Genomic DNA, 24,119 nt, shown 5'->3' with positions numbered 1-24,119 from the left:
TTTCCGGTGGAAACCAGTCCAAGTTTCCGAAATTAAAGTTTTTCTGGGCCTTCTCCTCAACATGGGTCTAACTAAAAAGCATGAATTGCAGTCATATTGGTCCACGAACCCGACTCATCACATGCCCATGTTCTCTGCTGCTATGTCCAGGGCACGATTTGAGGCCATCCTCCGTTTCCTGCATTTTAGCGACAACACCACCTCCCGTCCCAGAGGCCACCCAGCTTTTGACCGGCTCCACAAAATTCGGCCCCTCATAGACCACTTCGACCAGAAATTTGCAGATTTGTATACCCCCGAGCAAAACATCTGCGTAGACGAGTCCCTAATACATTTTACCGGGCGCCTTGGCTTCAAACAATACATCCCAAGCAAGCGTGCCCGGTATGGGGTCAAATTGTATAAGCTCTGTGAAAGGGCCACAGGCTATACCCACAAATTTCGGATCTATGAGGGAAAAGATCAGACCCTGGAAATGACACCCCAAAACACATTCCCCAACTTCTCCTGAATACGGAGATACCAGATGTGTGACACTTTCTTGCAGCCTAGGTGGGCAAAGGGGCCCACATTCCAAAGAGCACCTTTCGGATTTCACCGGCCATTTTTTACAGAATTTGATTTCAAACTCCTTACCACACATTTGGGCCCCTAGAATGCCAGGGCAGTATAACTACCCCACAAGTGACCCCATTTTGGAAAGAAGACACCCCAAGGTATTCCGTGAGGGGCATGGCGAGTTCCTAGAATTTTTTATTTTTTGTCACAAGTTAGTGGAAAATGATGTTTTTTTTTTTTTTTCTTACAAAGTCTCATATTCCACTAACTTGTGACAAAAAATAAAAACTTCCATGAACTCACTATGCCCATCAGCGAATACCTTGGGGTGTCTTCTTTCCAAAATGGGGTCACTTGTGGGGTAGTTATACTGCCCTGGCATTCTAGGGGCCCAAATGTGTGGTAAGGAGTTTGAAATCAAATTCTGTAAAAAATGGCCGGTGAAATCCGAAAGGTGCTCTTTGGAATGTGGGCCCCTTTGCCCACCTAGGCTGCAAAAAAGTGTCACACATCTGGTATCTCCGTATTCAGGAGAAGTTGGGGAATGTGTTTTGGGGTGTCATTTTACATATACCCATGCTGGGTGAGAGAAATATCTTGGCAAAAGACAACTTTTACCATTTTTTTTATACAAAGTTGTCTTTTGCCAAGATATTTCTCTCACCCAGCATGGGTATATGTAAAATGACACCCCAAAACACATTCCCCAACTTCTCCTGAATACAGAGATACCACATGTGTGACACTTTTTTGCAGCCTAAGTGCGCCTGCGCAGATTGAAGATAGGTACGGCCGCGGCGCAGGCGCCAGATATTGAATGAAAACAGGCAGGGCCAGCAGAGAACGATTCCGTTCCCTGGCCCTGTCAATCACAATGCGGAGGGGGCGTCATTAGGATCGGAGGATGTGGCTGCTACCAGCAAGTAGCCGCCCTACTTGCTGGTAGCAAGGTAATTTACATATTATAAAAATAGCGTTTTATCAAATTCTACTGAACGAAAATTATTATTTTACTTATGTATGCAGAGATCGCAGTGTAGGGATTATTATTAAACCAAAAAAAAAAAAAAAACGGTTTAGTGGGCTGACAGAAGCCCTTTAATTTAATGTTTGTGTGTGTCATTGAAAGATATCGACAGTGTCCACTATAACAGTGACATCTACAGCACCACTGTACCCCGCTCCCTTAACAGTGACATCATAGTACCCCGCTGCCTTAACAGTGACTTCACAGTACCCCGCTGCCCCTTTAATAGTGGCCTTCACAGTCCCCTCCTCCCTTAAGAGTGACCTCCACAGCGGCCTGCCCGTAACAGTAACATCCGCAGCGCAATCCCCTTTAACAGTGACCTCCACAGCGGCCTCCCATTTATTAGTGACCTCCACAGTACCCTGTAGCCACAATAACCCACCCCTTTAACAGTGACCTCTACAAAGCGCCATTCCCTTAAAATGTGACTTCCATAACACCCCACCAACTTAACAGTGACCTCTACAGCACCCCGCCCCTTAACACTGACCTCCATAGCGGACAGTCCCCTTAACTGTGACCTCCACCATTCCCTGCCCCCTTAACAGAGACCTCCACAGCCTCCCACCCCCTTAACAGTAACCTCCACAGCGGCCGCCCCTTTATTAGTGACCTCCACAGTACCCCATCTCCTTAACAGTGATTTCCACAACACCCCGCCCCCTTAACAGTGGCCTCTACAGCAATCTGCCCCTTAAAGGGAACCTGTCATGTGGATATTTGATTATAATCTAACTAATTATATACAATCATTAACAACTAAAAAGTACCTTAGATGTATTCACTTACTGGTGTGACAGATGGTTACCTCATAATATACACACAAAGATGCCGCATGCCGCATGCTAATGAGCTGATTTGAGTCCTGCGTGATGTCATTGAGTCCAGCGTATATTTAATTCAGAGCTATAGCCACTCCCCTGCCCACCTGCTGCTGGTTCATATGGAAACAAACTGTCATTCAGCAGCAGTTGGGCGGGGAGAGTCAGGAGCTCATGAATATTCATGACTCATCATTATCAGCTGGAGCTTTTCAACACAAGATGTTGGCAGATTGACTGGGTCAATTAAAGAAAGTGACCCAGCATTGTGCTAAGAGAAACAGTCACTTATTTATGTTGCTATTAGTTAGGACACCATAAAACTGGTGACAGGTTCCCTTTAACACTGACCTCCATAATGGACCATCCCCTTAACTGTGACCTCCAGAGCAGACTGCCCCTAGGGTAGCCAGAGGTTTGGTTTTAGGTCAGACAGTCCGGCTTTCAGATTCCCTGTTCTTTGTCTGGCGCAGGGTCTGCCTTTTTGAAGAGCTCACTCTCAGACAGCAGCACTGTGCTGTCTATGCGTGAGCTGCAGGGAGAAATTTACCCTCCCTCCCACCCCTGCAGGTGAAATAAGTAGATTTTTACCTTCATTTTTCAATCCCCGTCAGCTGCGGAGTGGGAGGGGCATGGCCTAACAGGGTCGGGGGCGTTGCTTAGTGGGACCTGGCAGCAGGATTTTTAAGTCCGTCTTTTGAGGGTGGCCTGAATGGCCACCCTACCTGCCCCCTTAACTGTGACCTCCACAGCACTGTGCTCCATTAACAGTGTCATCCACAGCGCCCTCCCCCTTCAAAGCTGACCTACAGCAGTGAAGAAAAATGGCTGGGTTGTTATGGAAACCTGGTGGAAAACTGTGTGTATGTGGAGACTAAGGACCTGCGAGCATCTATTGGCTGATAAGGAACATGTGACCATGTGTATGGCAGTTGGAATATGAAGACTTCTATTGGCTAATGTAGATCATATAATGTGCCATATTTGCTTTTTTGGGGAATACCGTATCTCAGGAACGGTACGTGCTAGAGAGCTGAGACCTGGTCTAAAACCTTTCCGGACACCTGATGTACCTGTGTGCCAAATTTCGTTATTGTAAATGCGACTGTGTGGATTCCTTTAGCAGACATACACACATACACTCAGCTTTATATATTAGATATATACAGTTGCAAGAAAAAGTATGTGAAACCTTTGGAATGATATGGATTTCTGCATAAATTGGTCATAAAATGTGATCTGATCTTCATCTAAGTCTGACAATAACAGTCTGCTTAAACTAATAACACACAAAGAATTAAATGTTACCATGTTTTTATTGAACACACCATGTAAACATTCACAGTGCAGGTGGAAAAGTATGTGAACCCCTAGACTAATGACATCTCCAAGAGCTAATTGGAGTGAGGTGTCAGCCAACTGGAGTCCAATCAATGAGATGAGATTGGAGGTGTTGGTTACAGCTGCCCTGCCCTATAAAAAAAACACACACCAGTTCTGGGTTTGCTTTTAACAAGAAGCATTGCCTGATGTGAATGATGCCTCGCACAAAAGAGCTCTCAGAAGACCTATGATTAAGAATTGTTGACTTGCATAAAGCTGGAAAGGGTTATAAAAGTATCTCCAAAAGCCTTGCTGTTCATCAGTCCACGGTAAGACAAATTGTCTGTAACGGCACCCCGGGAATAAAAGGGGGTAAAAGCCGTTTAAGAGATATTCCCTTTCGAGATACAAAGGCAGCTACTAAAGACGCCATTCTCCCAAACTGGAAACCATATGAATGCTGCATACAGTCGAATAGGAAAAACCATATGAAAGGTTTACACTCCTAGCAGTCGAACTGGCAGCATACAATAAATCCCCCCCAATAACGAGACCAAGCTCTGTGTTGAGGGTAAAGCAGTGGACAGCCATAGCTGTGTGCTTATTGTTATTATATACACATTCTTACACATTAGTACCACCCACAGGTTTTTGTAAAACAACCAGTAACCCCGTACAATACACTCAGACACTCCCACACAAAATCCTCCCCTCTGCCTGTGATACAATTACCTTACACAATGGGTTATTGCAATTATCACAGGCAGGAGAATACACAGTTTTACACAATGTCTTCTGTCCTGGAGACAATTGGGAAGTAATCCAATTTATCTCCAAGGGCAGAGGCAAAACTCCATTAGCCACATGGTAGCAAAAGACAATAAAAGACATAAGAACATTTAACTGTGCAGCTATTGCATAAAACATAGACATTTAACATATCCCCAGATGGCTTGGATCTGAGCGCTCAATATATCCGAACAGCGCTCAGATGCCACAAACACAGTCAAATCGCCATGGGGTTTAAGTTTAGCATGGGCTGATGAGAGGGCCCATAATCCTGGGGCAAGAGGCTGGCAAGCAGGCTTCTCCAGCACCCAGTGGCGAGGTTGGTTTCCCCACATTTCTCCCCTTTTCCAAACAGACTAACAGGGTATCTGACCTTCTGCCGGTCAGTGCCCTTGTTAGTCCAGCAGCCCACCCACAAAATAGAAACAGCAGTACAACCCACCGACAATAAATGGTTACTACACCTGAGCAAGGGATAAACTTGTCCATGTCCAGGTGCCTCACCGCTGTGTGGGGGACTGGTAGACTGCCTTGGTGGGTTGCTGAGTGGGCAGAGACCAGCGGTACTCTGTCCTGGTGCCAGCACTACCACGGAAGTAGCCTAGTTTTTGGAGGGGGAGACCGACTGTCTCCCCTTTAGATACACAGCTCTGCTGTTGTAGGGAGAGACTGACTGTCTCCCCTTTAGATAGACCACCATGCTGCTGTGGGGGGAGACTGACTGTCTCCCCTTTGGCTAAACAGCCCTGTTGCTGGGGGACAGGACCGACTGTCCCTACCCCCTGTGCTGTGAGTGCAGAGACCACGGTCCCATCTGCACTGTTGTGCGTTAAACTGCCGCTGGGGGATGGAGACTGGGCTCCCAATTCCCTGTAAATCACACGGCCGCTGGGGAATGGAGACTGGGCTCCCAATTCCCTGTAAATCACACGGCCGCTGGGGAATGGAGACTGGGCTCCCAATTCCCTGCAGGACTGGTGGAGAGACCTCGGTCCCATCTCCACCGGCTCCCTGGGGTTCTTACCAGTAACACTCCACAATATCTGCCCAGCTTAATGGGTCTGGATCCGGGTCTGTCATCTTGCTGTCCTGCTGAGCCTTCCCAATGGAGTGGAAGAGATCTCGGTAGTCCTGCTCCAGTTCCCACTCCAGGGTTGCTAGGTGAGCCAGGTCTTTCTCTACCTCATGGGGAACTTCACAGAACTACCACCATTCTAAAATATAACCTTTATTATTTATTATGTAAAAAGTAGTTACACCCTTTTATATAGATACAAAATATAAATAACAAATGAAAAAAAGAAAATTATAAAGAAAAGAAGTATAGGTCTGGTAGTAAGATCTTACTAAATTATTTGATAGGGGTAGATATAGATTGATAGGGGCCTAATGGGATAAATGTCCCTAATTCTAGCCCTAGGGTAAGATGCCCTACCTAGATACGGAATAGCCGCCCCGATAGGGGCGATCCCGTTTCTCGTTCCTCCTGGTGACCCTGGAGGACCCTGCAAGGGAAAAAGAAATGCCCTAATCGACGACCTATACTAAAGTACAGAAAAAAATAATAAATGACAATATAAGTACCCAACAATAGTGATGGTGAATATCCAAGTGAAAAGATAACCAAAATAAAGAAAAAGATGTTCAAAGCCGTCCCTACGCGTTTCGCCTGGTTGTTGTCAGGCTCATCAGGGGACAAAATTGATCATGGAAAACCCGACACCAGAGTACCTAATAAATTATTATAATATATACACTTTAATTCATTTATTTTTGATTTTAAATTAATTTTTGATAATTGGTAAAATCATGATAAAGAACCACTGGTTCTAATGAACAAAGATGTGTATCAGCCTCATAGTTAGTAGGCAAGTCCCAAAGAAATTTATATCATGCCCATTATGGGTTTGAGAGATAGGGTCAAAAATGTATAGTCCAATTAGGACTGACTCTTCTATCTCACAACCCAAAATATGGCTAAATACCGGTATGTCAGTTTATAAATGCACACTTAAGTCCCATATAGAGTGTTGGTTTATACTCAAAAAAATTAGGCAATTATAAAACCCTAAGAGTGGTATAGAGGTATGACTATCTATTGTAGCATAAGAATTACCAATATTAGGCCAGTTACACAATATAGGGGATCACATATATCATGTCAATGTATAGTGCAACATTGAAAATAGTCAGATAGCGCTATCATGATGAACGATACTTGCGTTCCCCAGGGAAAGCTGATGGGCCAGTGGTGGTATCCATAGATGAGGATGCCAGTGCCTGCTGATAAATCCGAGTGGCAATAAAATGTGCCGGCGTCCGCTCAATAGGATAGCAGCGAGGAGACGGCGGTATACCCTTTTAAATAGTATCACCAGATACCTGATAGGGTAGAGGGCCCATGTGATCTGTGTAACGCGTGACGTGTTGCGTCAGGCGTCACGACGCAACTAGGTAAGTGTCGTGGCCGCTCATGTGACCAGAGTGAGGTCACGATATCGGGGGCGTGAGTTACGAAGCCGCAACATAATAGCCAAAAGATCACCATGTGACCGGGAGTGCCGATCACGTGACATGTGAGGTCACAACACCGGACACATGACTGGGTGGAGCTACAGGTCCGCAACCTAATGACTAGATAGTGTATACTAACCACCGCTCCCACATAGCTATAAATGACGGTGGCACAGCAATCGTTCGAGATCAGGAAAAAAGACAGGGAACGGGAAATATAAAGCAAGAATAGCCAATAATTATTGCCAAGGGGAGAGGTTGTTTATCCCAAGGGAACTATAGTATAATAAAAATGGGATATAGTGTGACAATATAAGGGTATAAGAATACGCCAGATACAGATATATGAATAAATCCATGGCTATATTCTTATATAATAAATTATCAGTAGATAATCAAGTTTAACAAGGGTGACTACTATTTATATATAAGGATCAAAATCGGGGCGGTTAACAACCCAGTCAACATGTGTTGTATTATACAAATGATAAGTTGATCCCAAAGAAAATAAAAAGGCCTCAAATAAAGCACGCATAGTCTATATTTTCGTTTAATCCTGCTGGTGTGATGGTATTTAATCTAAAGATCCATCTGGATTCTTTCTGTTTTAATAGTTTATCTAGATCACCAGCTCGCTTGGACATTTTTAAAACCTCAATCATGAAAAAATGGATACATTTATTAGACCCCGCATGACTCATCCACACATGTCTTGATATCGGTTTATCTCGTTTGTTACGAATATCCCCGATATGTTCGAGAATGCGTTTTTTAAAAATTCTTTTGGTTTTACCAACGTACTTGAGTCCACAGTCACATTCAGCCAGGTAAACAATCCCAGAGGTGTTACAATTAGCGAAGTTACGAGAATAGAAAGTCCGGTCTGCCTGGCTGTTCGTAAATGTTTTGCCTGGGGCTATAAATGTGCATGCCTTGCATTTCCCGCACCTAAATGTGCCCACCTGTCTGTTAGACAGCCATGTATTCTTTTCTGGGGGCTCAAAATGACTATGGACCAATGTATCACCTATATTGCGTCCTCGTCTATAGGTGATCGCCGGGTTTTCAGGCAAAACTTGCATACGGTCAGGATCTGTCTTAAGAAGGGACCAATATCGATTTAGAATATCTCAGACCTGTCTAGACTCGGAGTCGAAGGTACCGATTATTCTGATGAGATCTTGAGAATTAGATTTCTTAGGTTGCGGTTGGAGTAAAGTAGTACGATCCTTGGACATAGCCCAGTCCCATGCCTTATAGAGGCATGGATCTGGGTAGCCCCTCTGTTTAAATCGTTCAAACAGTTTAGATGCTTCATGTGTGAAGTTGTAATCATCAGAGCAGTTCCTCCGAACTCTTAAAAATTGGCCTTTGGGGATGCCTCTCTTAAGGGGGATAGGGTGAAAACTGTCCCAACGTAAAAGACTGTTGGTAGAAGTTTTTTTCCGGAACAAAGTCGTCTTGATATAGTTATGTTCATCCCTTATAAGGCAAACATCCAGAAAATTGATGGTATTGCGATGTATTTCTGAGGTGAAAAAAAGGCCGATGTGATTCGAGTTAAGGACATGCATAAACTGTTGAAATTGGCTGGCTGTACCTGACCAAAGTAATAGAATATCATCTATGTATCTGGACCATAAGGTGATAAATCTGGTCCAAGATAACATAGATTCGGAAAAGACGACCGTGTCCTCCCACCAGCCCAGGAGCAAATTGGCGTAAGTGGGCGCACATGGGCTACCCATCGCCGTGCCCCTGAGCTGGTGGTAGGCGCGGTCCTCAAAAATAAAATAATTATGTGTCAACACAAAATTAAGTAGTTGGAGGATGAACTGATTATGTTGATATAGATCCATTGACCTTGAATCTAGATAATATTTAACCGCTGATAAACCCTTGTTGTGGGGGATAGAAGTATAGAGAGCTTCTACGTCTATTGATGCAAACCAGGATCTATGACAACACCCTCAACTCTTTGTAATAAGTCTGTCGTCTCCCGCAGATATGAGGGGAGTGTTGAAACAAAAGGTCGTAAAACTTTATAAATATAGACACCAGAGTGATGTGTCAAACTCTCTATTCCCGATACTATGGGACGTCTTTTTAAGGGAGATGTCCCTTTGTGTATTTTTGGGAGTCCGTACAGTGTCGCTATTTTTGGTGTAGCAGTAAAAAGGTATTCGTATTCCTTCCGATCTATACATTTGTTTTCTAGGCCCTCTTTGAGGATCTGAGAAAGTTCGGCCTGGAATCTCTCAGTCGAATCCCCCTTCAAAAGCACATAGCTGTTCTTATCAGAGACTAAAGAGTGACACATATCTCTATATTGTTGTACCGAGAGAACGACGATGTTCCCCCTTTGTCAGAGGGTTTAACTATGACATCCTTATTAGTATTAAGATTTTGTAATGCTAATATTTCTACCCGAGTGTAGTTTTTTTCGGGAGTAGTATATTTTATTTTTTCCAAATCCCGTGTTACTGATTTGAGAAAGATATCAATGTTAGCGTCATTCAAAGTTTTTGGCTGCATTTTTACGCTTTTGTTTTTCAAGGTGGTGAAGGGACCCTGCCCCCTTGGTCGTTCATTTTCTTCTAACAGGTGTATAAGGGTACCCATGCCCTCTAGGTCCCCCATATGTAGGCCTAGTTCCTGGCATCTTTTTTGGTCAGATGTTGCAAAGATTTTATGCCAGCGTAATTTTCTGGTGAATAATTGTATGTCCTTGATCCACTCAAAACAATCAAATCTAGTGGTTGGAACATATGTAAGACCCTTACTTAATACTGATAACTCGTCTGTAGACAGAATTTTCCCTGATAGATTAATGATTGAAGTATTTTCTGCACAACATTTATCTATTTTTTGATGTGGGTTTGAGATTGCGTTAATTGGCGATCTCTCAACGCATAAATGTTCGGTGGCGGTGGGCCTAAAAAAGCCGCAGGAATTGTAGTCGTAGGTAGAGTGGTTGGGGTTGGAGTGACTGATGAGGATGAGGACCCAGATGTATAACATATCTGTTCGGATTGTTCCTGATTGGTTCTCGCCCCATTTGCCAATCCGCCCCTGTTTTGTTGACCCCATGGTCTAGGTGCGTAACCACCTGAATATTGTTCGTTACGCCAGTTAGATCTAGGGGCAGAGTACCTATTCCGACCTCTATATCGTCCTCTTCCCCTCCAATTAGATCTTTGATTGGGGTACTGTGGATGATAAGTGGAAGATTCGGGGTCTGAGCTTTCTAATTCAGAAGCTGATGTATCAGTGATCGAACCCCTTTTGACCCCCCCTTTAGTATTGTATGCCGTGTTATTTCTAAATTCAGTTAAATCCTTTGTGAACTGTCTGTTTCCTTTTAACAAGGATTGTTCTATATTTTTCTATGTTATTTTGTAATTCCAGTTCTTTGTTGGCAAAGTCAGTGTGGTCTCTAAACTTTAATGCTGTCTCTGTTAGGGTCAGTTTTTTCTTTTCAAGCTGTTCAATATTATTTTTTTCCTGTTCAAGCAGCAAGCCCATGAATCTGATTGAGCTCGCTGTGGCTTCAATTTCCCACTTCGCCAGGAGTTCTGGAGTACTGATTCGTGGTGCTGGACGTATATATATTCTGAGGCCACTCGGAACGATTTAATTTTTTATATAGTTATCAAGGGATTGAATCTCCCACCATGTTTTAATGTACTCTTTGTGGACGTCATAAAGGTCTTTAAAAATAGTTTTTACCCAATCCTGCCTAGCCTCCCTCTCGTAGAAAATGTCCTGAAGTCTGGACTGTGCAGGGCTCCCGAAGTCAGGCTCTGCAAAGGACTCCCATAACAAGCCAGAACCATCAAACTCCTCTCCCTCTGGCTTGTCATGCTCAGCTGTCCAGGGTATATAGTGTGCCATATACCACCAGAGCACCTGGTAGGCATCCTCCAGTCATAGCTCCTGCCATACCCGGTGCTCTAGTTCCTTCACCCATTTCTCCAGGGGCTGCTCTCCTAGGAAGGGCATCCACAGGGCCACTTTCTTCTGCAATCGCTGCTCTTCACTGGGGAGACTCTCGCCTCGCTGGTATTGTACATTATCCAGGGGCTGCTACCAGATGCCTTTCCTTAATGCATCCCGGCCATCCAGGTCTTCCTCATCGTATGCCACTGCTGGTTCCATCCTGCTGCTGTCAGGGTCGCTGTACTGGGACATGTGTTGCCCTCAAATTGTAATTCCAGGGAATGATGTTACTTTGTAGCTGTCCTTCTGGGCTGTGAGAACCATCCCGTCGCTTGCCACCAATTGTAACGGCACCCCGGGCATAAAAGGGGGTAAAAGCCGTTTAAGAGATATTCCCTTTCCAGATGCAAAGGCAGCTACTAAAGACGCCAATCTCCCAAACTGGAAACCATATCAATGCTGCATACAGTCGAATAGGAAAAACCATATGAAAGGTTTACACTCCTAGCAGTCGAACTGGCAGCATACAATAAATCCCCCCCAAGAACGAGACCAAGCTCTGTGTTGAGGGTAAAGCAGTGGACAGCCAGAGCTGTGTGTTTATTGTTCTTATATACACATTCTTACACATTAGTACCACCCACAGGGTTTTGTAAAACAACCAGTTACCCCGTACAATACACTCAGACACTCCCACACAAAATCCTCCCCTCTGCCTGTGATACAATTACCTTACACAATGGGTTATTGTAATTATTACAGGCAGGAGAATACACAGTTTTACACAATGTCTTCTGCCCTGGAGACAATTGGGAAGCAATCCAATTTATCTCCAAGGGCAGAGGCAAAACTCCATTAGCCACATGGTATCAAAAGACAATATAAGACATACGAATATTTAACTGTGCAGCTGTTGCATAAAACATAGACATTTAACATATCCCTAGATGGCTTGGATCTGAGCGCTTGGATCTGAGCGCTCAAAACGAATATTTAACTGTGCAGCTATTGCATAAAACATAGACATTTAACATATCCCCAGATGGCTTGGATCTGAGCGCTCAATATATCCGAACAGCGCTCAGATGCCACAAACACAGTCAAAGTTTAGCATGGGCTGATGAGAGGGTCCATAATCCTGGAGCAAGAGACTGGCAACCAGGCTTCTCCAGCACCCAGTGGCAAGGTTGGTTTCGCCACATTGTCTATAAATGGAGAAAGTTCAGCACTGCTGCTACTCTCCCTAGGAGTGGCCTACCTGTAAAGATGACTGCAAGAGCACAGCGCAGACTGCTCAATGAGGTGAAGAAGAATCCTAGAGTGTCAGCTAAAGACTTACAAAAGTCTCTGGCATATGCTAACATCCCTGTTAGCGAATCTACGATACGTAAAACACTAAACAAGAATGAATTTCATGGGAGGATACTACAGAGGAAGCCACTGCTGTCCAAAAAAAACATTTCTGCACGTTTACAGTTTGCACAAGAGCACCTGGATGTTCCACAGCAGTACCGGCAAAATATTCTGTGGACAGATGAAACCAAAGTTGAGTTGTTTGGAAGAAACACACAACACTATGTGTGGAGAAAAAGAGGCACAGCACACCAACATCAAAACATCATCTTAACTGTGAAGTATGGTGGTGGGGGCATCATGGTTTGGGGCTGCTTTGCTGTGTCAGGGCCTGGACGGATTGCTGTCATCGAAGGAAAAATGAATTCCCAAGTTTATCAAAACATTTTGCAGGAGAACTTAAGGCCATCTGTCCACCAGCTGAAGCTCAACAGAAGATGGGTGTTGCAACAGGACAACGACCCAAAGCATAGAAGCAAATCAACAACAGAATGGCTTAAACAGAAGAAAATACGCCTTCTGGAGTGGCCCAGTCAGAGTCCTGACCTCAACCCGATTGACATGCTGTGGCATGTGTGACCTCAAGAAAGTGATTCACACCAGACATCCCAAGAATATTGCTGAACTGAAACAGTTCTGTAAAGAGGAATGGTCAAGAAGTACTCCTGACCGTTGTGCACGTCTGATCTGCAACTACAGGAAACATTTGGTTGAAGTTATTGCTGCCAACGGAGGTTCAACCAGTTATTAAATCCAAGGGTTCACATACTTTTTCCACCTGCACTGTGAATGTTTACATGGTGTGTTCAATAAAAACATGGTAACATTTAATTCTTTGTGTGTTATTAGGTTAAGCAGACTGTGATTGTGTATTGTTATGACTTAGATGAAGATCAGATCACATTTTGTGACCAATTTGTGCTGAAATTCATATCATTCTAAAGGGTTCACATACTTTTTCTTGTAACTGTATATATATATTTTTTTATATTTTATTTTTTTAAAGATTCAGTAAAACCTGTAATTTATATAGTTATATCTCTGCTTTTTTACCTCCTGTGAACAGCATTGGTACAAGAGGGAGGTGTTAACAGTGATTGATAGCACTGTGTGTATAAGTGAGCATTAGAGATAGTAATTAATAACCCCTCCCTCCTGTACCGATAACACTTCACAGTGATGCAGATGTAAATGTTAAAATTACAAGTTTTACTGAATCCGTTCCCACAAAAATATACTGTACATTAATCCGTTCAGCTTCTCTTGCTCTATAACATGGTGCTTATATACATTAATCCGTTCAGCTTCTCTTGCTCTATAACATGGTGCTTTTAGATTGCATATCATTTTTGGGTGACATGTCCTCTTTAAAACGTGACTTTAAAAGATTTGAGAATAAAAAGCTTACGCAGGCTAAGTGAATAAATATATTTACTAAGTGTGATATAAGGTGAAACAGACAAATCACATACATAGTAGTAAAAAGTAAATAATCACCCCTGGCCTACACATACAATACGGGGGGTACTCCAAGCTGCGATGTTGTAGCACAAGGGCGACAGCCCAGGGTGTTACAAGAAAGAAATAGTATTACATCTTATCTGTATGAAGTTCCTCAATGGAGTGCCAATTAACTGTCTGTGTGCAGCCAAGTTTATACTCTTTCAGCCCCTCCTCCCAAAGATGTCCAGTGTGCAACATGCATGTCTCTGAGATAATCACAATGGGGGTTTGGGGGGATTGTGAATGTTATCTAACTATGAACTCTCTACATTACAAGGAATATAATTACACATAATATAATAGGGGACAGAACCAATCATTACTTTATTATAATTATGGATGTAAAATACCCTTACAAAACATGTACTTAATTTTCAGTGGCATAGTGTGAATAACAATTAAAATTCTGAAAAAATGCCTTCTATGAATATTGAGTTTAAAACAAAACCCTTTTCCGACAGAAGTGCACCTTTAAGGACAAGCGGCACACTAATGTTTTGTCTACCAGAGTCTACAGGGTGTGAGCTGGCATCAAGCTGTCTTTGTTTTAGAGAAGAAGCGCCTCAACGCCTTGTCTGTTTGGTTTCTGGGAGAGTTGAAAGCACTGCAGTAACTCAGATAAACAGGAGGATGCAGTACTTAAAATAATGAGCACACGCTAAAATGGCGCCCACTGTCCATGGGTCTCAAGGAAAGGTGACCTTTTTCTGCCCTATTTCATAGATCATAAAAAATCCTTGTATTTTACTTAACACTAATACTTATTATACTTATATTATATTATTATTACAGTATTAGAATTATTGCCTGTGACATTATTCTCAGTGTTTGAAATGCCTCAGGGTCCGTCAACCATACAGAAATTCAGAATTGCACTGTATGGACTAGTATACACTACCTGCAGAGCTGCACTGTGACCTCAACTCGCATATGCACACTATGTCCTGATGCTGTTCACAGTCAGCACAGCAAGGCACCGGCAGAAGATCAGGGACCGGTGAGTAATACCAGCACTGGTATTCACCACTCTCCGGTACTACTGTGTACCATAATGGAAGAACTCATTAGTATTTGCTTCATAAAACACACTGCCATTTTCTCCCACTTTTTGGGGGGAAAAGTGTGTCTAATGGAGCGGAAAATATGGTAGGTGCGATGGTCAGGTGTCTTCTGGCTATATAGTGTACAATTGGTTATAGTGGGTTGTATAGACTTGTAAATAAGGATCTGCTTTTTCCCGGTAAGAACTCATGAACATGACTGTATTTTTCCTCCATTTGCTGCCCTTTTTTTCACGAGTAGCACACTGACCCATTTATTTATTTCAAATATAGTTTTTATTAAGATTTTCTTAGTGTATAGTACACTTAAAACATAAAGGTAGATTTATGTTATTTCAAACATTGATAAATATTTACTTGCTGTTTTGTTATTGACCCATTTATTTCTATGAGGCCAAATGCACATTGAAATGAATAAAAGCCTACACAAGAGCAACCCGGAATGCCATTCTCTGTGTGCCTGGCATAAGAACAGTCGCTGAGCGTCTCTCCTTGATTGTCCTCATTTTCTGTCACTGTGCCCGAATTGATGAAATAATCACAAATTCTGCATTCCGCTGCCTTGGTAACAGAACTGAATTTGTTTTTGACCATTGAAGAGAATGTCAGGGAGATTTTTGGATGGTAAAGATAAGGCCAAGTAGATGATAGGTATGCGGTGCGCACCCGCCCACATGGGCGTTTAGAGGTCTGAACACATTCCAAGCGTGAGTCACAGAGACACAATTTGTGAGTCAAACAGATTCTTCAGCTATTTGTCACTCTATGGACATGAAATGCTAAATTACCAAACCTTCTGAGCAAGTGCCCCAACCTGATGAGCAGGTTTTGTAACTAGACCACTATCTGCAGCCCTGGGCATCTGAGATCAGCGTGAGTACTGCAAGATCTGGCCCCACTGATAACATACCCACTGCCTTTCTAGATATTTGGTATGAGGTGACTTAGGGGCCAGACTGAGGATCCGCTAGTGTTTCCTCCTGTGATATACCCAAATCACAATAACATCTATATTTTAATGTGGACACTAGTCAAAAGTCCACTGCTTTTACGAACCATGGGGCAATTTAGTTTGCACGTTAAAGGGGTTTCCCCACGAAAAATATTCTAAATTTTTCAAATCAGCACCTGGGTCTGAATACTTTTGCAATTGCATGTAATTAAAAAGTTAGTATAGCCATTGTTTCACTGAAATGTATCTGTATAGCGCCACCTGCTGTTTGCTCTTTTTCTAATTTCTCTGTCCTGCTCACTAAGATGGAAGCACATGCTCAGTTCAATCCATCAACTGCCACCAGTTGCAGTAGAAAGGACACGACCCGGAGAAAGTACATGCCCCCTATGCTGCCAGCTAGGCAGATCTCTGGATCCATGTGAGGTACTGTATAGGGATGGGTCTAAGTTTCTTAGAAAGAGACCATCGCGTAATATACGATATCTGATTTTAATTTTTGGCATTACTCACTAGTGTTGATTTTAATCGCAAATTTTTATCGCGAATATTGGCACTCCGAGAATCAGCGAATGTCTAGAATATAGTGCTATATCTTCGTAATCGCAAATATTCTAGATTTTTCTCATCAGTACCCATGATCCCTCAATGCTTATTGCTTGTGGGCCAATGAGAAGGATGCAATATCTTTGACCTTAGGAGTAGTGTTGATCGCAAATTTTCGCATCGCAAATTTATATTATTGCAATCAAGAAAATAATGACTGGAGATCACGAATTCTCGAATTCGCGAATATATGACGAATATTTGCCCAAATATTCGCGAAATATTGCGAATTCGAATATTGCCCCTGCCACTCATCACTGTTACTCACGGGATAACGCCTTTAAGTCATGCCCCTTTTGTGACCAGCCATGCCCCTCACTGAGCTGAAACACGAAATGAGTAAGCTAGGATTATTCTTTTTTGTACGTTTACTTTATATACTGTATAGCCCTAAAATTGATGTGACATTATAGACCAAAAATGTACCAAATCACATTACTAAGTTCGCTCCCCTATTTGCCCCCTCTCATGGGCACTTTTTGTAGCCTAGTCTTTTCTCACAGTATGTTTCATACATGTAGTATGCTACTGGAGTACATTTCAGTTTGGGATCACCTAGTAACTTCAATGGCAAATAAAGGTCAATGAGATTGTCCAGTCTCATTGAGTAAATAATGTAATAGAGGCGTAAAAAAGAAATACTTAAGATTTGGTGCCCCCACAGCTCCTCTTCCAGCCAGCCAGGGAAGAAAGGAGTGGGCCGGCATGTACTGCGACTGTAACGTCACACACCAACAACTACTTTTTCCTTCTTCTCAGTACAGAGGCACACTGTACTTGGTGATTACAACTCTAATATAGGGCTCTAAAGTTTGATGGTTGCCGTTCACTCCAGGTGGCACAATTGCTTGACCGTTTCAGAACACACTTGAACAGCCTTTTGAATAACTCTTCTTCTCACAGGTCACTGTTGACATCATAGGGACCTCCAGGTTGTTTTCACAACAAGCTATGGACAGTGTTAGAATGGGTTCACATCACGGTTTTGCCATCTGTTTAACCCTTTCACTACCAGCGCCATACATGTACGGCACTGGAGCGATGTTCAATAATGGCGCCCGCTCGCACTTTAAGCGGGTGTCATGGCCGGCGGGTCTCCGCTGTTTCAAACAGCAGAGACCCGTGGCTAATTACAGTGACCCGCAAAAATGCTGATCGCGGTAATTAAAGCCTTTAGATGCCGTGATCAAGTGAGATCTCAGCATCTAAAGGGTGAAAAACCCGGAAGCTCGCGCTTCTGCGGTCAATGAGGATGCTGGTAATTGAATTCAATGGGTTGGGTTGCGCTGAAGAGACCCAGGGTATTGAAGCTGCAACATAAGACATGAGCAATTGTCAGTAATAAATGGATTTAAAAAATCCATGATTGTTCAGAATTAAAAAAAAATAGATTTTGTACGCCTAAATATGAGCTAGAAAATCATTTAAAAAAAAGAAAAGAAAATTAAAAAATATATAAAAAAATTAAAAAAATAAAGTTTAAATCACCCCCCTTTCGGTATAATAAAAAAAATAAAAAATGTATGGCTCAAGGAAGATAGGGAAGAAAAATGAAAATGCAAACATTAAAAAAACCTCTGGTATCCTAAGGGTTAACATATACAAAAAACAGAAGCGTTAATGGATGTCTTATGTGGATGTCATACAGTGGCATCCGTTCACCCAGGGGTGTAGCTATCGTGGGAAGCAGGGGAAGCGGCTGCTTTGGAGCCTGAGCCCAGAAGGGGTCCACCCAGGAGGAGGACTAAAAGATTTTATAGTCAGGGCAACAGCAGTACTATGTAATGACATTATATACAGTGACACTGTAGGAAACAGAGCGGCTGCCGGTCCTCGTCTGAGAGAGATCTTAACTAGCCACAAAAATTTGCTGTGGGACCCAGTGACTTCTAGTTACGCCACTGCGTTCACCATAGATTTCTATTGTAAAAAAAAAAAAAAAAAAAAAAATACATTAACGTACACTTTTTTACTGGAAAAGCATGGTGTGTTACACTTTTGTATCTCCCCTCCCAACGTATACGTTAAACAGATGGCAAAAACGTGATGTGTACCCACCCTCAGCGTCACACTACTGTTTAGAACTTGACAATGCAACTAACCAATAATTCAACTCCGACTAAATGTTGATTATGTACACAGGAAAAGGGGTCACAACTGTTCTGGCCCTAATTTTAGTTGCCGTTTCCCTCCAAAAGCCACCTATCACACTCCTACTACACCTCCACCAGTCCTCCTCAGGCCACTGACTCACATTCGCTCCTCTACATTTCTGATGCTGGCACCTCCACCTGTTACTAAGCTGGGAAATGAACCATTATCGCTGTCAGCCATTGTGACAGGACCTGGCGGTGCTGGTGAGTGGTGAATACCATGGCCCGCCACTCCAGCACGCAGGCTATAAAGCTGTGCAGTAAAGCATGACAAATATACAGCGCAGCAACTATATTGTATTCACATGACATTCAATAGACATTAAAAACAAAGCAAAGAACTGTGGGGGAGATTTATCAAAACTGGGGCAAAGGAAAACTGGCTTATTTGCCCATAGCAACCAATCAGATTGATCCTTTAATTTTCCAAACGAGCTCTGAAAAAAGAAAGGTGGAATCTGATTGGTTGCTATGAGCAACTAAACCAGTTTTGCTGATAAATCTCCCCCAGTATCTTAAAGGGGTATTCCGGTATTTAAATTGCTCATTGAATAGGGTACAACTGTTCCAACTTGTTGAATTTCAATGTCTGATCTTTGTGTTCTGACAGGAGATAAGCAGCCATTGGCTTAGGTTTTCTTCTCGCTTGCCACTGAAAACAGATGCATGCCCAGCCATACCAAGCATGCATGTATGTGTTTGGGGAAGTGGGGAGACAACTATTGAAGGTGCATGGACACCTTTAGACTACCTCACCCCCATAATGCTGCCTCTCTGCTGGTGGGACGCGGTAGTGCACTCCCTTTGAAGGGTGTCAGGGCAGACTATAACTAATTAGCCTTGACATAATATCTAAAGTGACTGTCACTGGTATAATGAAAAGCTATGCAACGTTGTAATATGGAGTATTCAAATTCTATGGGGCGCCGTTTGTTCACAGTGTGTTACAAAACGCATTTTGCATAGACAAAATTAATTTTGTAGAATTCTATATCACGAAATGAGATTCTGTGTCACAAAATACAGTTGTGCGTGACAAAATAAAATTCTGTGTAATAATGCAGCCACCCCCGCTATCATCGCTATGTGAGCGCTGGCCTGACTATACTCTGACGTCCCACAGCAGTAAATGGAGAGGACGCAGTATACCAGAATACAGCACCAGAACCAAGCCCATTACATAACTACAGCACCAGAACTAAGTCGATTACATAAATACAGCACCAGAACCAAGCCCATTACATAAATATAGCACCAGAACGAAGTTCATTACATAAATACAGCACCAGAACCAAGCCCATTACATAAATAAAGAACCAGAACTAAGTCCATTACATAATACAGCACCAGAACTAAGCCCATTACATAATACTGTATCAGAAGCAAACACATTACATGAATACAGCACCAGAACCAAGCCCATTACACAAATAAAGAACAAGAACTAAGTCCATTACATAATACAGCACCAGAACTAAGCCCATTACATAATACTGTATCAGAAGCAAACACATTACATGAATACAGCACCAGAACCAAGCCCATTACACAAATAAAGAACAAGAACTAAGTCCATTACATAATACAGCACCAGAACTAAGCCCATTACATAATACTGTATCAGAAGCAAACACATTACATGAATACAGCACCAGAACCAAGCCCATTACACAAATAAAGAACAAGAACTAAGTCTATTACATAATACAGCACCAGAACCAAGCCCATTACATAAATAAAGAACAAGAACTAAGTCCATTACATAATACAGCACCAGAACTAAGCCCATTACATAATACAGCATCAGAAGCAAACACATTACATGAATACAGCATTAGAACCATGGAAACCCAGAGGACAAACTTCACAGGGGAGAACCTCTTTTATACAGAGTTCTGGAACCCCTGAACCTTTTTCTAAAACAGGCAATTTCTTCGATGACCACACACCCGCAGCCGCAGTCGTAACTTTACTATTTAAAAATTCAGCAAACAATGAGTTAAGACCTGTAAGAAACTTCTCATTGTTAAACATGACATCAATGTTTGCATGCTCACCACTGGCATGGACCTCTTGCCCGGAACCGGACTGAGGAATCTTCATCCGGATCTTCCCAGGATACTGGCCGGATACCGCAAACGGATGCTGCACAGATGTGCCAGCCTGTCCTCTGTCCTCTTCTTCATGCCCAGTTTCCATGGGGCACATGGTGCTGTCATATTTATTATGCGATGCATTGGAGCGCTGCCGGCTGTTCCTAGGGGCCTTGCCGGCCGGCGCTCTTTGATGACGCGGCCGGGCCGTGACGTCATCAGCGGCAGACACCGCTTGCGGCCCGGCGCTTGGGTATGATGCGGCATCGGTGACGTCTTCAGGGGGCGGGGTGCCGGCGCGCGCATGTCTCTTAGCTCTTTTGCTGCGCGGCGCCGCCACCTCCGCTTCCCCACTGGCCACTTGTAAGACGACTTCTCCTTCTTCTCCCGGCTCCAGCGCTTCTTCCTCCTCCGGATCCGCCGCCGCTTCACCGCCGCCGGGTATGGGCTGAGCGAGACAGCTCCTCAGCCACTCTTCTCCTCCCGACGACTCCGCTCTCAGGATTAGGCACCGCAGTAAGTCTTCCATCTCTTCTTGACAGGCGCTGCTCCTTGAAGGGTGCTCCACTGGAACTGACAGCTGGTCACCTGTGAGCTGTCACTTTTATTTACATGGGTTCCCGCTCAAAATGACAGCTGCCAATCAGCTGTCCAGCATTTCCCGCTTCTGAAAACAGCTGGCCAATCCTGACAGCTGTTCAAAGTGTCCCGTTACCAGGCAGATCACTAGGGGAGCCAGACAGCTGGATTCCTGTCAGGAAAACCTATATTTGGATTAAAAGGGAAAAATGGGGGGGGGGGAGGAGAGAAAACATACAAAACCAGAACCATAACCAAAACCTATAAATTGACTTAAATAAAACCAGTGCCCCTGCCACCATGTGTCCCCCAAGCTATACGCTCTGGGGGGGCCCCTTCATTATATAAGATAAGATAAGCTCAATGACACAGCAGAACAACAGAAAGCATAGAGTTAAACTGTTGTTGCTGGGCAGGAGTCTTGACCAATCACAGCCAGCCTAAAACACAGCAAGAGTTTTGACCAATCACAGCCAGCCTCACACACAGCCTGTGTGGGAAATTATCCTAGCAGGAACTGCTAGAATCATTACACCAGAGGAGAGAAGCTGAACAGACATTCACTCCACTAAGAGCTGTGTTTTATGGAAGCAGAGAGAACAAAATAGGTTATATAATGTTCCTACTGTTAATACAGTGATTAGAACTGTATACTGAACCAGTTATATGTGTGTTTACTTACAGTTCAAATAGATAACTTAACCGAAGTGTATGCCGGTCACAACAGTAATTTAAATATGGCACCCAAATATGTTTGAGAATATAGCTGAATAGTGGGATTACCTTAAAAATACCTTTAATTCATCAAATATTAAAATAATAGGCCCAATAATTTATCAAACAAGACTACCCAAATAGACAGTCATACAGCACCAACTGGTGTGATGTGGTGGAGAGTAAACGCAACCACGAGGTATGCTCGCTTGTTTACTCAGAGGGTGAGTTTAAGAAACACAGGGATACAAGTAAAGAGGGAGACAGATACTGGGTCTCTTCCCCTAAACCATCCCTAGGTGTTAGCTCACAAATTAAACCCTCTCTGTCTGTCCCTTGGTGTCCCTTACAAGCAGTAACAGTGACTGCCCAGCTTTGTCGGAATATAAAGACCACACACACCAGGGGACAAGCAGACAAAAATATAACGTGTACACTGACCCGACGCGTTTCACTGGCAGTCAGCCAGGTCATCAGGGGACTAATGAATACCATGAGATACACAGATACACATAGTGGGCACTTGTCCACTGCAAGGTGCTACCAGGTATGCTGGCCAGCAAGTAGAGAACAGTGCTGCTAGTAGGTAAAAAATACTTAGCCATGTGTATAAACTCCTGGGTCCGCTCCTCTCCTGCGTATGGCAGTGGGGAGTGAGTGCCCGTGTTGGCGTTCTTTTAGACAGCGCGGGCTAGAATTTGGTCCACCCCTGAGATCACGTGATCCGTCACGCGGGTCGTGACTTAAATGGTCACGGGTTCCCCGCGTCACAGCAAAATGTCACATGATCGGGATCAGCACCGAAAATGTATCGGTGCTGCCCATTATCCTAGCCTAGCCCTCTGCGAACAGGAGGTAGGTCCAAGGGAATGAAGGGGCAGAGATATGGAGATGTGGAAAATAAAGATGGGCTAACTCAAATTCCCACAATCAACCATACAGAAAGGCGATATTAGCCAAACGGGGTGCGTCACTTCAATAGAATCACAGAAGGCGCTACCAGGGTATTAAAGCAGCAGGTTCAAGAAGCGACATATCAGTTAGAAGAATAAGTCAATGGACATAATACTTCACATTGAAGCCAGCAATGGTCAGATAAATATACAAATTTATGAATTTGTATAAATATATGAATCCACAGTGCTTCTCATTGAGGCCAATAAAGGTCAGATACATATGAAAAACCATAGCATTCAGACTACAGGATATATGATAATGAGGCAATTGGAGCAGTATATAACACTGTAGCCAGAAATTATCAGGCAATGACACATACATAAAAGCGAGTGCGGACACAGCAAGCATATAGACATCATTGCATAAACAAAACACACTTGAAGATGTCTGCCTCCAGCAAGTCAATTACAAAGGGTTTTAGGAAGTTTCAATAAATTTTAACTCAGATAAAATAATTATGAGCATACCCCTCAAAGGGGGACACTACAGAGGGAACAGAGCGATACCCGAGGTCACCGTGAAGACCTCGTTTCCTCAAATGTAGCAACCAAATGAAAGCTGCTCATTAAGGCAAGTGGGTTGAGAGGTCTTCAGTTCGAATAGCCACCAAGTCTCTCTCTGCAGTGTCCTCCTGTCCCAGTTTCCCCCTCTCTTCAGGGGAGGGATGAGTTCAATGCCCATGAAACTCATACTCGTAAAGTTTCCATTGTGACTCAATTCTACATGCTTAGCTAGGGGGGGGGGTGTCTCTACTATGCCTTATGTCGCCAAGGTGTTACCCCACCCTTCTTCGAAATTCCTGGGTGGTTTTGCCCACATATTCAACGTCACAGTGACAAGTTGCCTTGTAGATGACTCCCCTAGATCTACAATTAAGAAAGCATTTTATAGAGTAGGTCTTGCCTGTTACATTAATGCAAAAATCACGACCCCTGGTGATAAAGGGGCAGGCAATGCAGCCACTGCAACGAAAGCAGCCCTCCAGTGGTTTAAGCCACGACCTCACATGTTCGCTGGTCTCACTGAAGTGGCTGCAAACTAAACGGTCTCGTAGACTACGACCCCTGCGGTAAGTGACTTGTGCAGTTGGTGCAACAATTTCTTTGATATCGGGATCCAAAAGTAGGATATCCCAATGTTTGGAGATTACATTTCGCACTTCCCTTGCAGCCCC

The sequence above is a fragment of the Bufo bufo genome, chromosome 6 (genome assembly GCF_905171765.1).
Source record: "Bufo bufo chromosome 6, aBufBuf1.1, whole genome shotgun sequence".
NCBI classification, from domain to species: Eukaryota; Metazoa; Chordata; class Amphibia; order Anura; family Bufonidae; genus Bufo; species Bufo bufo.
Note: the sequence above shows the minus strand (reverse complement) of the source record.